Here is a 14,599-nt window from a genome sequence, read left to right as displayed (position 1 = left end):
GTTCTGCGTAGGAGCAATGTCTGACTATACGGGATGTAGGCGGTAAATAGAGTTGTTTGTTATGCTCAGTAAGAGGCTTCCTGAGCCTGGCACATAACACTCCTCAAACCCAACACCGGGGCAGCCAGGAAAATGAATCCAAATGAATTGAAAGTGTGAATATTGAAATAACGAGTTAACCTCCCTGTGTGGACGCTGTTCTTCAGGCTTGTGGCACTAATTCAATTTATTTTAATTCACTTCAGAATTATGCCATGTTAGAGAAACTCCTCTGGGAAGCTGATGTCGGCAGAGAACCCAGACGGCTGTATGTCACAGCTCAGGGATAGGGACAGTTTTCTACTCTGTCCTACAATGAGGAGGACCAAACTTTTTGGCTGTATCAAGCCTGCTGGATATTTTGGCACTACAGTTGACACATTTTTTTTTCCATTGTAGAGAGCTGGACCTGCGCTATTTTAAGTGTTGCACACAGGTCATCTGCCCATCTGAGACTGTGATCTCATCAGATCTCACGCACTAAGCACGGTCAGGCATGACCAGTGCTACTTGTATGGAAGGGAAACCGAAGGAGCTGCAGGAAGCAGTGGTGGTGATTAAGTACAGACTCCATTTGGACCCATCCCTCAATGTGAGGTTGGGGAGCACTTTGGCATTAGAGCTGCCTTTTGAATGAGTGAAACTAAGGTCCTCCTGGCCACATGAAATCATCAGTGATCCTGGTCCATGCACTCTTTTACAAGGGGTGAGATGTAAACTTGTGGGTTTTTTAATACTATAATTTAAGTAATTTAGATTGTGAATTTGAACGCCCCCCTACAGTTTCAGCGGAGTAGTGTTCTTCATTTCCCAGTTTTGAGCACTGTTGCTCTGCGCTGTTAAACAACTTTTGAATCCCACCCCTGAGCTGGCTGCATTTCTGAGGCTGCTTAAGTGATTTGTGATCGATCATCTAATCTAGATAGATAATTTCAGATCCAAAGATGCTCTCACAGTGAGTGCTTTCCCCTGCATTGCTTTCTGGTTTTCATTCTATTTTATTTTATTTTTAGGGACTTGACCAATCCCCCCGCTCCCATTCTATCAGTTCCAATCTGGGTGATGTTTCACCAGCACATGCAAGTCCTAGCACTATGTTATGTGCCCTATTTCGTACTGGTAAAAAACACCTTCAATTACCAACCTAGTTTGAATTGTCTTTCCTTCTTACTGTGGCCTTCTGCTCTTAATTGATTTTCTGCCTTAGCCTGAAAGTAAACAATGATTATTGATAGATTCTGCATTCAGCAAGGGCAATTGTGATTGTCTAGTCTGACCTCCAGCATAACACAGACCATTTGACTTCCCCAAATAATTGCTGTTTGAATTAGAGCAGATTTTGTAGAGAGTGGTTTTCAGCCTGTTGTCCGCCGAACCCAGGGGGCTTTGCAGACTATGTCTACGATTTCCAAAGGGGTCCGCACACACCTTCATTTGAAATTTTGTAGGGGCCTGCAAATGAAAAAAGGTTGAGAACCACTGCTGTAGGACAACATCCAATCTTGGTTTTAAAATTTCCAGTGATGGCGAGTCCCCCATGTCCCTGGATAATTACCCTCGCTACCCTCAGACAGCGGTATCGGATTAAAAGGGCGGCACACTCATGGAATGAGGGCAGTTTTCTTGGGGTGAGAACCTTGACTAGAAGTGGAATGCCGGTAGACAGGAGTGGCCTGGACCATTCCCATTCAGACCCAGGTTCGATCAGCACAAAGCCCTCCTGCCTTTAGCCTGCTGCTGCCTTTGCAGAGACTGTGCGTGAGCCCAGTGATGGTGTGAGAGGCTCTGGCTGCCTGAGTGGCTTTAACAGCTGTACCTACTCCTTGGGGCTCTGGCTGGGGTTGCTGGAGTGCTTCTGAAGCCAGCAGGCTCTGGGCAGAATTGTACAGCTCCCTGCCGGGCGGAGAAGAAACACGCTTCAAGCCATTCCCACGGCGTATTTCAGTGAAATCCCTCTGGCAGCTACAGCGAAGTTGGCAGGGCCGTTTGGCAGGAGCTGGGTGCAGAGCGAAGGGCCGGCAATGCTGCTATGCGTGCCTGGGAGCCAAGGGAGTTGCAGCCAGACAGGGAGTATCTCGGGCTGTGGAGCAGATAAGGACAGCACTAGTTGGAAATGCCGCTTCTGATGCCCTTGGGACTTGGGCATTTCCTGGGCTCTGTGCTGCATCACCACCATGGTGCAGAAACTAGTTGCCACAACGGTTCTTCTGCTGTGTCTTATTAGCAACAGGGCTTCTCGGACTCCTTTTGAGCCAGGGCAGGGGTGGTGCAAAGGCCTCCAAGCTGCGGGCCAGTGGGCAGCACCTGCCAAGTGCCAGCAGCGGGATGTGCCGCTTGGGCGTGGATGGCTGGAGCGGCTCCCGCCTGCTGACTTTTCCCACTGGGACGTGTTTCACCAAAGAACATTCTTAAACTGCTGATGGAAACTTTCTTCCCTTTGCATCAGACCTTCTTCAGTCCCCAAATATCTGGTTATGTTCAGCTGTGCGCATACACGGGCAGGTCGGTGCAGATGAAGAACATGTGTGAGTTGCAAGGTGGACTTGGGGAGGTGGCAGGTGGGGGACGATGTCCCCCTCCATCATCTTGCCCCCTTATAGAATTCCCCAAAGCTCCCGTTTGGCTGTGGGCCTCAGAGCGGCCAGTCCCCTCACCCAGACCTGGAGCTGGGCTTTATTTTTAGCAATGACGTGCCAACTCAGCTGCTGCTATCGCAGGGGGCGGGGGAAGGGGAGGGGCGGCCGGGGGGGGGCTCCTTTCCACTGGTCTCTTGCTCTCTTTGCTTTTTCTGCTTGGTAGGATCTTTTAGCTGCTAATAGAGCCAGGCGTCTGTCTAGGACTTTAACTCCCTGAATCCCGCAGAGCCGCTTGTACAAAAGGTAGAGTCTCTGCTTGGCTTGTTTGGGCGGTTGGTTTGGTTTGTGTCCTGAAGGAGACGTGTGTTGCTTTGGGATCCAAAATGGGCTTTTTTGAGTGTGCTTGTTGCTGGGCTCTTGACTTTCAGAAGCGAGTGGGGGGCTATTTTTAGCTAGCTATGAAGGGCTACAGTAACAGGTTTGCCTTTGGGGGACTGCATCCATTGGCTGTTTTTTCTCTCCCAGCAAACAGAACTTGTGTGTGTGTGGGGGGGGGGTGCGTGGGGGAGGTGGAGTGTGTGTGTGTGGGGGAGGTGGAGTGTGTGCGGGGGTGCGTGGGGGAGGTGGAGTGTGTGTGGGGGGGTGCGTGGGGGAGGTGGAGTGTGTGTGTGTGGGTGTTTGTGTGGGGGGGGTGCATGGGGGTGGTGGAGTGTGTGTGGGGGTGCATGGGGGTGGTGGAGTGTGTGGGCAGGGTGTGTGTGCGTGTGTGTGTGTGTGTAAGGACAGCACAGTGTATGTCACTCTCTTGGTTTTTAGACTGCATGATTCATTCACCAGGACTGTTATTTTGTTATTTGTCACCACAATCTGCCCTGCTCTCCTCCCCTCCCAGAACTGCCAATTGCAGTAACGCTGCAGGGGACTGAACCCCTGGAAAGCAGAAACGCAGCTTTCTGGCCAGAATCTCATTTTGCGAACTCTTGCTCATCTCCGCGTTCCTTCTAGCCCAGTAGCCTGTCTCTGGCCGTGGCAGCACCAGCTACTTCAGAGGACGGTGTAAGAACCTGGCAGTAGTAGTTATGGGATCATTTGCCCCCCATATTAGGTCTCCAAAAGCCAGAGACTGGCTGGAGCCCTGAGGCACGGGGTTTAACAGTCCTTCTGCTAGTTATCCTTGACGGTAGCTCTGGAGAGAACTTTGCAGTGTGGCTGCTCTTAATAAGAAGTTGAGTGTAAAACACCCGGGACCAAACCTCTGCCTGGTGTAATTACCGCGCGTAAGGTTTGCAGTCCGAAGCCGCAGAACAGTAGCAGTGACTGTAGCACCTGGGTTTCATATGTTAGTTTTGGAAGCTGCTTCTCAACTTCCTCTATGAGCTGTTTGCTTCTGAATGAAGTGTTAACTTCGCCAGTAGACGTCTGGCCATAAAGTGGTGGAAAGTCTTTATCGTGTCGAACCCTCGCTCATGTTCAGCGTCTCAGCAGAGTGATTAGCAGCTAACCTCACCAAGGCTCACAGCTCAGTGGTGCTTTGCAGGATAAGGGAGGAAGAATTTTCATTTGCTCAGCGGTAACATGAATTGCTGCAATGAAATATCCCCCCGAGGCCTGTGTCTGGTCTGCCTGTGGGTTACGTTCTAGTAACCTGTATTTAGAGGCTGCTGACAGTGCTGCCTTGAATATGAAACGCACAACAAAAGGGTTAAGGAAAGTTCTGACTGGGGAGCCCGTCATGCCCAGATTTCAGTCTGTCAATGAGGTCTGGGGGCATCTCCCATTCAAAAATCTGTGAGACAATTCATCCCAATTTGCATATTAATAAGCTACCAGTGCAGTAGGCATTGGGTGAGCAGCACAGCATCTTAACCTCCAATGCCCCTGTGCAGCTCCCGGCTGGGTGTGCCACTCCTGCCAGCGATGGGGGAAATGTTAGTCCGGTCTGCAGGAGTCCATGTGAGGGACGCTGGGGAAGGGGAGCTGTTCTCCCCATCTTCACAGCATCCCTGCTAGTACCACACATTGTTGGAGCCCCTCCATGCGGACAGGCCTGGGAGGATGCATGGAAAACCTCAAAGCCACTTTTCTAGAGAGATCTCCACTGTTCTCCCCCTCGCTGTTCAGTGTAAAATGGACCCTGTGAGGCGGGGCCCGACCTTTGCTGGCAGGGAGCTCACGGGGCCTCACCTGGCTCTCCATGCAGTCACAAGGAGCTCTTGTCACTGGCTTCAACGCGAGACAAACCTCGAGATGAACTGTCACTGTTGAGAGCAGGGAGGGAGGGTCAGGAGCAGGTGGCAGATGAGATGGTGTCGCCCCTCCTCCTGGCAGGGGTGTCTGCTTTGAACAGCCAGGGTGACCATGCTGGTGTGCAGTGCCCGTGCTCCTCACACAGCTGAGGAAGGGAAGAGGGTGGCGCAGTGAGCCAAGACGCCTGGGTCCTGTTCCCAGCTCCTCTGCTAAGTGCTAACACAGCTGTAAAATGGGGATAATATTCAGCTCGCTGCCATGTTGTGAGGCTAAAGTCATGTCTGTGCAGCCCAGAGAGCACTGAGGGGAAGGTGTCAGAGAGAAGTGTTATGTCTGCCAATTCCGGAGCCCCCACTCCTGTCCGGGGAGCCCAGGGCAAGGCTTATGCCTTTGTTGCACCCGAGCATTTAATGGCAATCCTTGGCAGCCTGGGGAAGACCGTGGGGATGGCTGGTGTAACACCCGCCCCTACGCCAGAGGCCCTGCTCACACCAGCAAACTGAGCCTGTGCTGGAAATGGCCCCAGAGGGGGACGGGGACAGCCTATGCCACGGCAGGGCAGAGTGAGGACAGGGCTGGCCAGGGCTGTCTGTGTCGCCTTAATCAATTGTCAGTCCCAGGGCAGGCAGGGCTGGTGCCGACAGCCGTGTCCGGCCTTGGGCTACCCAGGCCCTTTGCCTGCCTGCGAAGAGCCTGGGGATAATCCAGAGCCCCCAGGAGAAAGGGAAAGACCCTGCTCTGCTCGCTGACTCCAAGCGTCTAAAGAGCAACCCAGCTCGAGTTGTGCCCTGCTGATCTAGGCTGGTGTCAGTGCCAGGGGCCTCTAGCCATCCACTGCCCCGCACCCCCGCCGCACTGAAAGCACGGCCACTGCCGAGAGCAGGACTCCTGGGTTCTGCTCCCCGCGCTAGGAGGCAGTGCTGCCTCGTGGTTAGAGCGGGAGGGTGCTGGGTGTCAGGGCTCCGGGGCTCAGGCAGCCGCTGGCATCTTAACCACTGGTTTATCTAACTGTATTCTGGGCAGGCCTAGCCAGCATGCGTGCGTGTGTTTGTGTCTGTCTGTCTATCTGTCTGCGTCTGTGTGTGTGTGTGTGTGTGTGTTGGTGGGTGTCTGTCTCTGTGGGTGTGGGTGTGGGTGTGTCTGTGTGTGTTGGTGGGTGTGTGTCTCTGTGTGTCTGTGTGTGGGTATGTGCTATAAAACCCAGACACTGGCAGCCACCTGTGCTCTCCCTATGCCCGTGTTCCCCTCCCCGCCTGCCTCAAGGCGGCTCCCGCGGTAGCAGCAGCGGAAGGTTCTAGAACCGGCCTGTGACCCAGCAGGGGTAGGATGGGCGCCCCCCAAGGACTCCATCGCGCCTCCCCACTGGGCTCGTTTCGGACAGGCCTGGGGGCTACCGCGGCAGCAGCAGAAATAGCAACCAAGCTCACGGAGCAGGAAGAGACCCCCCGGCCCCTCCCGGCCCACGGGAAAGTGACTTTCACTCCTCGGTATTCGTGCTGCGGAGACGCCAGGTGGCAGGGACAGGCAGTGAGCTCAGCTCGTCAAAATGTAACCGGGAAAGGTCAGTGCCTCTCCTGGGGGCTGGGCTAATCGTCCCCCTTCTCCGCCGATTGCGGGGTGCTGTGAGTGCAGCCCGGGCCCCTCGCAGGCTGGGTGTCTGCGCACAGACGGTGGCTGGCTCTAGGAATGGAGCGAATGATTAAAAACCATCCCCGGAGGGCCGGGAGCCTGGAGCTGGGGAGGGAACGATGGGGAAGGGCCTGACAGCGTTACCATGCCAGCTCTGCCCAGCGTGGGACGTCGCACTGGGCGTCTCTGACGAAGCAGCCTGAGGTGAATCAGGAATTGGCACCAAGCAAAGGGATTCTCTTTCCATGTCAGAGTGAAGCAGTTCAACGGCTCTCTGGGGCTGGCCGGTGTTCAATGGCACTGGCTCATCCAGGACAAAGCTTCGCTCTCCAGCCCCCGGTCCCTGTAGAAGAACCACATTGAGTCTGGCCTCGCCCTGCCGATACCCGTGCTGCGGCTGCGGCTGGATGGTGGGCGGGATGGGTCCTGCAGGCTGTTCTCTCTGCCAGGTGTGGGAACGTCCCATCTTCTAGCTTGTTGCTGTGAGCAAGGGGGGAAAGCAGCTACCGTCCCATCCTGTGGCCCCGCTGGCGGGAGTTCGCATGCGCCGGCTCCAGCACCGGGGCCCCTCGTGGTGCAGCATTAGTGCCAATGTCACGGTGTTGGTTTGCTTTAAAAGCTAGCAGTTAAGCAGGTGGGCTGTTCCTCTTAGCACCAGGGCATCATGGGCCCGGGCAGGGAGTCTCGAGCCAAGGGCTTTACCCCAGGCACCAGCACACCCTGCAGGGCATAGAAGCGGATGGCTGGCTCAGTGCAGGGGAAAGACTCCCTTCTCCTCTGGCATGGCTCAGTGCAGGTCCGTGCCCTGTGCTGAGGGAGAGCCCCCGGGGGCCGTACGCACTCTCTATCACAGCGGTTGCCCACCAGAACGTTGTACCCTGGCAGGCTTTGGAGAGGAGAGGCCCCCACACAGCCTGTGTGCAGTTTGTAAAGTGCTTCGGGATCCCTTCTGTGCCGGGGCTGGTTGGGAATGTCGTAGGAATGATTTTTGGACAGAAAATGCAGTTTTCACGAAATCAAATTGGTCCACAGGAAAATGTTCGATTTTTGTCAAATGTTTTTCTTTTTGTGTTGGGAAAATCAAAACAGTTTGTTTCAGGGCAGCTGGTGGCTCTGGATGTGCCATCCCAGCGCTGGTGGTGCCTTTTGGACAGGGCAGCTGGGCGCCAGAGCTGGGTGAAAGGCAGCTCCTGGGTTTAGAAGAAGTAACTCCATTGCAGCGTTTCTGTTGCTTAATTGGACCCTGGAATAAAACGGGGAACTTTTCTGTATCAGAAATATCTGCAACCCCCACCCCAAATATTAGCATGCTTTGGATGTGGCATTGCCTCCCTCAGAAGCCACTTCCTGCCCCCCTCCCCCATGTGTGTGTTTGCCTCTTGGGGGCAAAAAAGGTGGGAGAAACCCACATTTCTGGAACTGTGTTTTTCTTCTGAAAGTTGATCACCCAGCAAAAACCTGGCCCTTAAGGCAGTGCTGGTGTCACCCGTGTCAGCGTTGGCTGATAGGTTCAAGGTTCCTCCCTGAAATCTCTCTGCCAGGCCAAATGCCAGAGGGAGGAGAATAAAAAAATAGCCTAGGATGCAGTTGATGTGGTTAGGGAGAATGGGACTTAAAACAGCTGAGTGGTCAAAGTGGAATTCATAAGCATTTTGCAGCTGGTGTAAGTGGTTAGAACAGGTGTCTGGGGGCCTGGACTCCTGGGCTCCGGTCCCAGTTCTGCCACTGACTCACTGGGGCCCGGGGGCAGGTGACTCACCCTGCTCTACCGCACTTTCCTCAGCTGTGGAAGGTGGCAAATAGTCACGAGTGCTTCACCGCCAAGGTATGTTGTGAGGCTTAATTCACATAGACTTGGAGAGCCTCAGTTAAGAGGTGTCGTGAAGATGCAGAGAGTTACTTTGGTTTGCTCTACGGAGAGGCTGTCTGATACGAGGGAAAAATTCTGTGCGCACACGTGTCTGAGCATTTGTATGAACGCGTCCATTGGATTCTGCTTTCACACGGACAAACTCTTCTGGAAAAGTCTCTCTGAGCCAAGCAGGAATTTCACCTGCACCTGGGATTCCCTAGGGTCTCTCCAGTGCATTCATTGAGGCCAACGCATGGGAGATGCTACTGCATTGATTCGTCAGTGCCTCTGTGTCCACCCTGGAGTGTAAAGCCAAGGCGGTGGAGGGTGGCGTGTGGGATGTTAGTGCATGTTGGGATGGGGCTTTCCCTTTTACAGAACTGGAAAGGAAACCCATTCCTTGAGCCGTTTGAAAACCGCCCTGGAGAGAACCCTGCACTGACAGTGTCCTAGTCCTAGACTAGGGTGGCCAACCTGAGCCTGAGAAGGAGCCAGAATTTATCAGTGTACATTGCCAAAGAGCCACAGGGATACGTCAGCAGCCCCCCATCCGCTACCCCACCCCACTCCCAGCGCCTCACGCCCACCAGCAGCCCCACTGATCAGCGCCTCCCCCCCTCCCCGCACCTCCCGATCAGCTGTTTCATGGTGTCCAGGAGGCTCTGGGGGGGGAGGAGGGAGGGCACGGCAGGCTCAGGGGAGGGGGCGGGAAGGGGTGGTGTGGGGGCAGGGCCTGTGGCAGAGCCAGGGGTTGAGCAGTGAGCACCCCCCGGCACATTGGACAGTTGGCGCCTGTAGCTCCAGCCCGGAGTCGGTGCCTATACAAGGAGCCGCATATTAACTTCTGAAGAGCTGCATGTGGCTCCGGAGCCACAGGTTGCTCCTCCCCCCCCGTCCTAGAGTGAGGCCTTGGAGATAGAAAGTCCCCGTCAGAATCCCTCCAGCATGAAGGACTCCAACTGCAGTGCTTTCGTCAGAGCCACATCATAATTGCCAGACTGGATCAAAGACACTGTCCGGCTAGCTGTGTCCTGCCCTGCCTGTGCCCAGACCCAGCTGCCTCTGAGGAAGGTGTAGGAAACCTGCAGTCGCCAACGTGGCATTATCTGCTCCTCCAGCCCCCGCACGAGATTTCATCCAGGTGTCTGATTGTTAGAGGTTGCCCTGAGCCCTGAAGCAGCAGATTTAATGTCCCTGCCAAATTGCTAATGTTAGTTAAATAACTCTGCATAGTCTTGATTTGAACAGAAATGCCCAGGCTCTTTTTGAACTTTATTGACTTCTTGCCCTGAACAGTGTCATGTGGCAGTGAGTTCCACCGCTTAGTTACACATTGTGTGGGAAAGGAATTTCCTTCTATCGGTTTTGAATTTTAATTTCACTGCTGTCCCCTTGCTTGTGTGTTATGAGGCAGGGAGAACAGACGCTGCTGATCTCTCTTCTATGGACCAGTCAATATTTATAGACTTTTGTCATGCCCGTTTTTCTCCATCTTCTCTCTAAGTAACAGTGGTTTCAGTGTCTCTTCAGAGAGTTTTTCCAAGTTCTCCCTCCCCCCCAAACCCACTCCATTTCTGCCATGTCCTTTGTGAGCTGGGCTGCCCAGTGCTGCTCACCCAGAGGGGGCCACCCCATTGGCTAATATAATATTGGTATAATGTTCTCCAGATCATTCACCGCCCTGTTCCCTGGGCCTCCTCCACCTTGTTAGCGTGTTAGCCATAGCTGCACACTGAGCAGAGGCCTGGTTGACATGGTTAATTTAGACCCTGTGAGGGGAATGAGAAGTTTGAAGTTTTCCCTCCCACGTGCATTGCTTTGCTATTGTTGACAGTGAAGTTTCTTTGCCGTCGTGTTGCCCTTGGAGTTCCTCACAGCCCTCTCTGGCCCTGATTAACCTCGGGAACTTTGTGTCATCTGCCTGAGTCCTCTACACCCCCGGCAGGGTTAGTAGCTGCCTCTGATTTGAACTGACGGTGCACGGACTTTCCAGGGACTGCCACTCCCCGGGATCTCCGGAGCAGCATCGCTGGTTGCCAGGCTATTTACCTCCAGCGAGGAGGGACCTGCTCAGCCCGCTGGGGTGGACCCCGTGTGGAGGGTGAGATGGGGCACAGCAGCTTGTGTGTTTCATACATCTCTCACTCATGGACTAATGACATCTTTGTTTTTTCTCTCCTCCCACCCTCATATGTGTGTGTGTCTGGTCCGGGGCCCAGGTCGATGTGTCATTTGTCTCCATAAAGCATCATTCCTTGTATCACACCCGAAGCTCTCCAGCCCTCAGGCACTGTCACGGCAGAAGCATGGCCATCTCATCACGCCTTGCACTGTGGGAGCAAAAGGAAAGTGACGACACTCGTGCAGCTGCGGGGGCAGGGTTCCCTCCGGCACCCACTGAATGTGGCATGTCTCTCCTGGGTGCGGGGCCTCGGGCGCTTAGAGGGAGCAGATCATTGGAAGGAGCTAAGGGTTCCCAATTGCACAGTAGCAACGCTTCCAGCAGGGGGCAAGGAGCACGCCCGGCTTTAACCATTTGCTAGCCAGCACGATCCATTCCTTTGGTTTCACTTTACTCATTAGATTTGGCATCTCATAGTCAATGGCTCGCTTGTCACCCCTTGTGCATGTCCTGCTGCCTTCCACAAATGCCCTTTGTGAGCGTTCTAGCTTCTAGCACATAGGGGGCCATTTGTGTGTTGTGTTTTGTGTTGTGAGCTCTTTCTCTACTGCCTTGGGAGCAGACGGCTCCTGCCAGTAAATTCCAGGTAGAAGAAGAGAGTTAACATAGGCTTGAAAAGTAGAGTAACTATCCTCACCTGAGGTTAAAGCCATGTGCAGGTGTGTGTGAGAGGACACCATGGGTCTGAAGTGCCAGTCTTCTTTCGGACACAAGTAAGAAGGTTGAAAGGCCCTAAACTGTCTGAGCTTTCCCTGCTTTCCAAGGTTTGAAAATGAGAATGTTCCTGTGCCTCTTTGCAATAGCCATGTCCTTTGCGATGTGCGTGGGGCCAGAGTCCAAGCCCGTTGAGGGCAGTGCAAGTCTTTCCATTGACTGCAGTCAGCTGTGGAAGAGGCCCTTAAACATGTCCACCCTTGTAAGAGGAGGAGAGGACAATGGTTTATGGAGGCCTAGATCTGCTTCTGCAAGCTATCCTTGGGGCTGCTTTGCCAGGGGACACTAGACCACTGTAGAGCCGGTACTAGGCATAAACAGACGAAGCAATTGCTTAGGGCCCCAAGCAGCTCAAGGGACTCCCCATTAATTATTAGTATGTGCTGTGTGTGTGGGGAGAGACCCCAAAATATTCCTGTTTAAAGCCCCCCATGGGCTTGCACCGGCACTCGTAAAGGTGCTGGATATGTATCCTCAGAAGGTTGGACTGCTTCTGTCTGCATAGAGGGGGACAGATGAAAACTCATCCAGCACTTCTTTGTGTCCCTCTAAATAGCTAGTGGCTTTTAATCAACAGAAGGTAAAAAAACCCAGCTGCACGTCTTGTTCAGCACAAGTGGGGAAACGTGTAGGAAACGTCTGAAATGTTTGTAAGCAAAGGAGGGAGAGCTAGTTAATGGGGCGATGGCTAGGCTAGATGGCCCCAAATTAGACCACTCCGGCAACGTCCCCAATGATTTTCAGAGGTGCAAGGGGGAGTTGCATTGGGGGATGTCATCTAACTGCCCTTGGTCCTTTGGAAATCTCCCCTGCAGTTCTATGTGGGGTATTTCCCTTAAATTTGTTTAGTTTTTTTTTTTTTGAAAGAAATTGATGCTGCTAGTCTGGTCTTCATGAGTGACCCTACGACAACAGCCGTGTGCTCATAGGCCACCCCACAACAACCCAGCAGGTGCAACCCCGAGACTCTCAAGCAACCCTACAATAACAAACCAGCATGCAAGTACCTGTAGTAGATGCAGCCCTGGGGAGGGAATAAACTCAGCAAGGGGAGGGTCCAGTTCCAGATCGTGCGTGGTGGTGGTATAATGAGCGACGAGAACGTCTGATTGTTGGAAAGAGCTCTGCAAGCCCCCTGCCACGTCTCTCTCACTTTGCTACTCCCGTGTGATGCTAGAGCAGAGTACGGGACTTGGCCTGTCATACATGAGCTTGGTTGAGTCATGTATGCCGACTAACTGCTCTTCGAGGGGTTTGTGATGCTGTCTGAGCCCGAAGAGCAGACCTTTGCCAGGGCCCACGAGGCGTGCCATCGAATAATGTAGCCTCTGCTTGTGCAAACAGATCAGGGAAGAGGACCGGAGTCCGCCCCCTTCCTCGCCACCTCCGCTTTTCTCAGTGATTCCTGGGGGGTTCATCAAACAGCTTGTTCGGGAAACAGAGAAAGAATCCAAGGTAGCTAAACGGAAAGAGAAAGGCACCTTGAACTCCAAAGAAGACGTAAGTACCAAACAAATTGTGCCCTGCGTTCAGTATCCTGGGGGTCAATTGTCGGTGTAACCTCCACCATCACATGTGCATGGCATGGCCCCCTCAGTTTGCTGGGCCAGAAGATACCAGATTACTACAACTGCCAGTTAGAGGAGTTGTTCCTTTAGCTCAATTAGTAATGGCTGGTGCTTTTAGTGCTGGATGTCCCAGGTTCATCCCCCACTGAGAAGCTGACAGGGCCCCAGTATCTGTGCATCTGGGATAATGAGTACATCCTGAAAATGCCCCTGTGCTGGAAAGGCAGAATGTTGTTGTCCATGACATTACGAGTGCTAAGATTTGGGTTTAGTGAGGGCTGCCGGGAGCAAAAGGGGAGAAACCGCTAGTTTGACTCTTGTTTGCACAATTGTGCTTCTAACAGATCAAAAGTGCTAGAGCCTCACTGCAGAGGCACCTTTCCCTGGATGAAAACACTGGCAATGAATCTTGCTAACAGAGCTAATTGTTAATAGACAATAATATCAAAGCGGTGGGTAAGCTTGCAAGGCTCCTCAAAGAAGGTTTGTAGTTGGTCCATGAGTAGGCTGACCAGACAGCAACTGTGAAAAAACAGGACAGGGGGTGGGGGGGTTATAGGTGCCTATATAAGAAAAAGTCCCCAAAAACGGGACTGTCCCTTTAAAAACAGGACATCTGGTCACCCTATCCATGAGCAATGCCAAACCCAAAGTCCCCAGTGTCTTTCTACAACAGCTGCTGTCACTGGAGTTTTTGGTGCTAGCTGCAAAGTTTTTCACATGAGATGCAGGAATCAGAATCAGGGCAGTGTCTTCAAATGGGTAATAAATGGAGACGTTGGAGAGAGTTGAGAGAAGAGCCAAAAAATAATTAAAGGGTTGGAAAACATGCCATACAGTGATCCATTGAGCTCCTTAAGTCTATGTAGCTTAACAAAGAGAAGGTTAAGGGTGATCACAGTCTGTAAGTACCTATGTGGAGAACAGGAATTTGCTAAAGGGCTCTTCAGTCTAGCAGCCAAAGGTTTAACAAGATTAAATGGTTGGAAGTTGAAGTCAGACAAATTCAGACTGGGAATTAAGTACTGTACACGTTTTTTACAGGGAGGGTAATTAACCACTGGAACGTTTACCGAGGGCCATGATGGATTCTGCATCACTGGTCGTTTTTAAAGCAGGATTGGTGTGTTTCTGAAAGTTCTGATCTGTTTCAGTGGACTCCTGCGGCCTGGGCTATTCAGGAGGTCAGACTAGAAGATCACAGTGGTCCCTTCTGGCCTTACAATCTATGAATCTAATCAAAGTTATTTGGGCTGGGGAGTCTGTGGGAGCCAAATGCTGGCTTGACTTATGCTCTTTCCAGCCTTGGGACCTGCCCCAGGAGGACCTGCTGTTCAGACCAGTTGCCTTGATCCCAGGTAGATTCCCAGGGTCCTGAGCAGCCGCGACTGTGGGAAAAGATCAGCCCCATTGATAAAACCGCCCTCCAGATCCGAAGCAATCTCTGCCGTTTCTAGTGTGCAAAGCAGTCTGTTTGTACAGGTGCTCTGGCGGCAGGACCAGAGCAGGTCAGTCAGAAGGCAGCCCGGGGACGTGTGCACTGGAGGCAGCACTTCAAATGATGTTACCAAGGGGAGGTTCCTCGGGAAGTTGCCAGGTGGCCTGTGGTCACCGGAAGGCCGTGCTGTCCTGGAATTTCCCTTGAAGTTTCTGGACTGCCTGGCTCTGGGTTGGAGTTTGCTGGGTAGCGATGAAAACGGAGTTAGTCCCAGCGAATGCCAGCATGCTCCGTGGGCAGAGACTGAGCACCACTAACGTATATCTCAGGCACGTGTGGCTTTGCTAGTGCAAG

The 14,599-nt window shown here is 52.9% G+C and overlaps 1 protein-coding gene and 1 long non-coding RNA gene across 4 annotated transcripts in view; both read left to right on the top strand.

Moving 5' to 3' along the window:
• Positions 1-2,791: 2,791 nt before the first annotated feature.
• Positions 2,792-12,576, top strand: LOC117887944. The gene is made up of 3 exons (XR_004648231.1): positions 2,792-2,918; positions 10,563-11,238; positions 12,107-12,576. It is a non-coding gene; the product is annotated as an uncharacterized LOC117887944 (long non-coding RNA).
• An 80-nt stretch (positions 12,577-12,656) lies between these two features.
• The window catches only part of MYO18B (myosin XVIIIB), a 188,217-nt gene continuing 186,274 nt past the window's right edge, over positions 12,657-14,599 (top strand). For all 3 annotated transcript variants that reach the window (XM_034790788.1, XM_034790789.1, XM_034790790.1), the window contains exon 1: positions 12,657-12,739. The gene's annotated coding sequence lies outside the window, so the exon portion shown is untranslated. The remainder of the gene's footprint in view (positions 12,740-14,599) is intronic.

The sequence above is a fragment of the Trachemys scripta genome, chromosome 15 (assembly GCF_013100865.1).
Source record: "Trachemys scripta elegans isolate TJP31775 chromosome 15, CAS_Tse_1.0, whole genome shotgun sequence".
NCBI classification, from domain to species: Eukaryota; Metazoa; Chordata; order Testudines; family Emydidae; genus Trachemys; species Trachemys scripta.
Note: the sequence above shows the minus strand (reverse complement) of the source record. Positions and strands in the feature narration are given on the sequence as shown.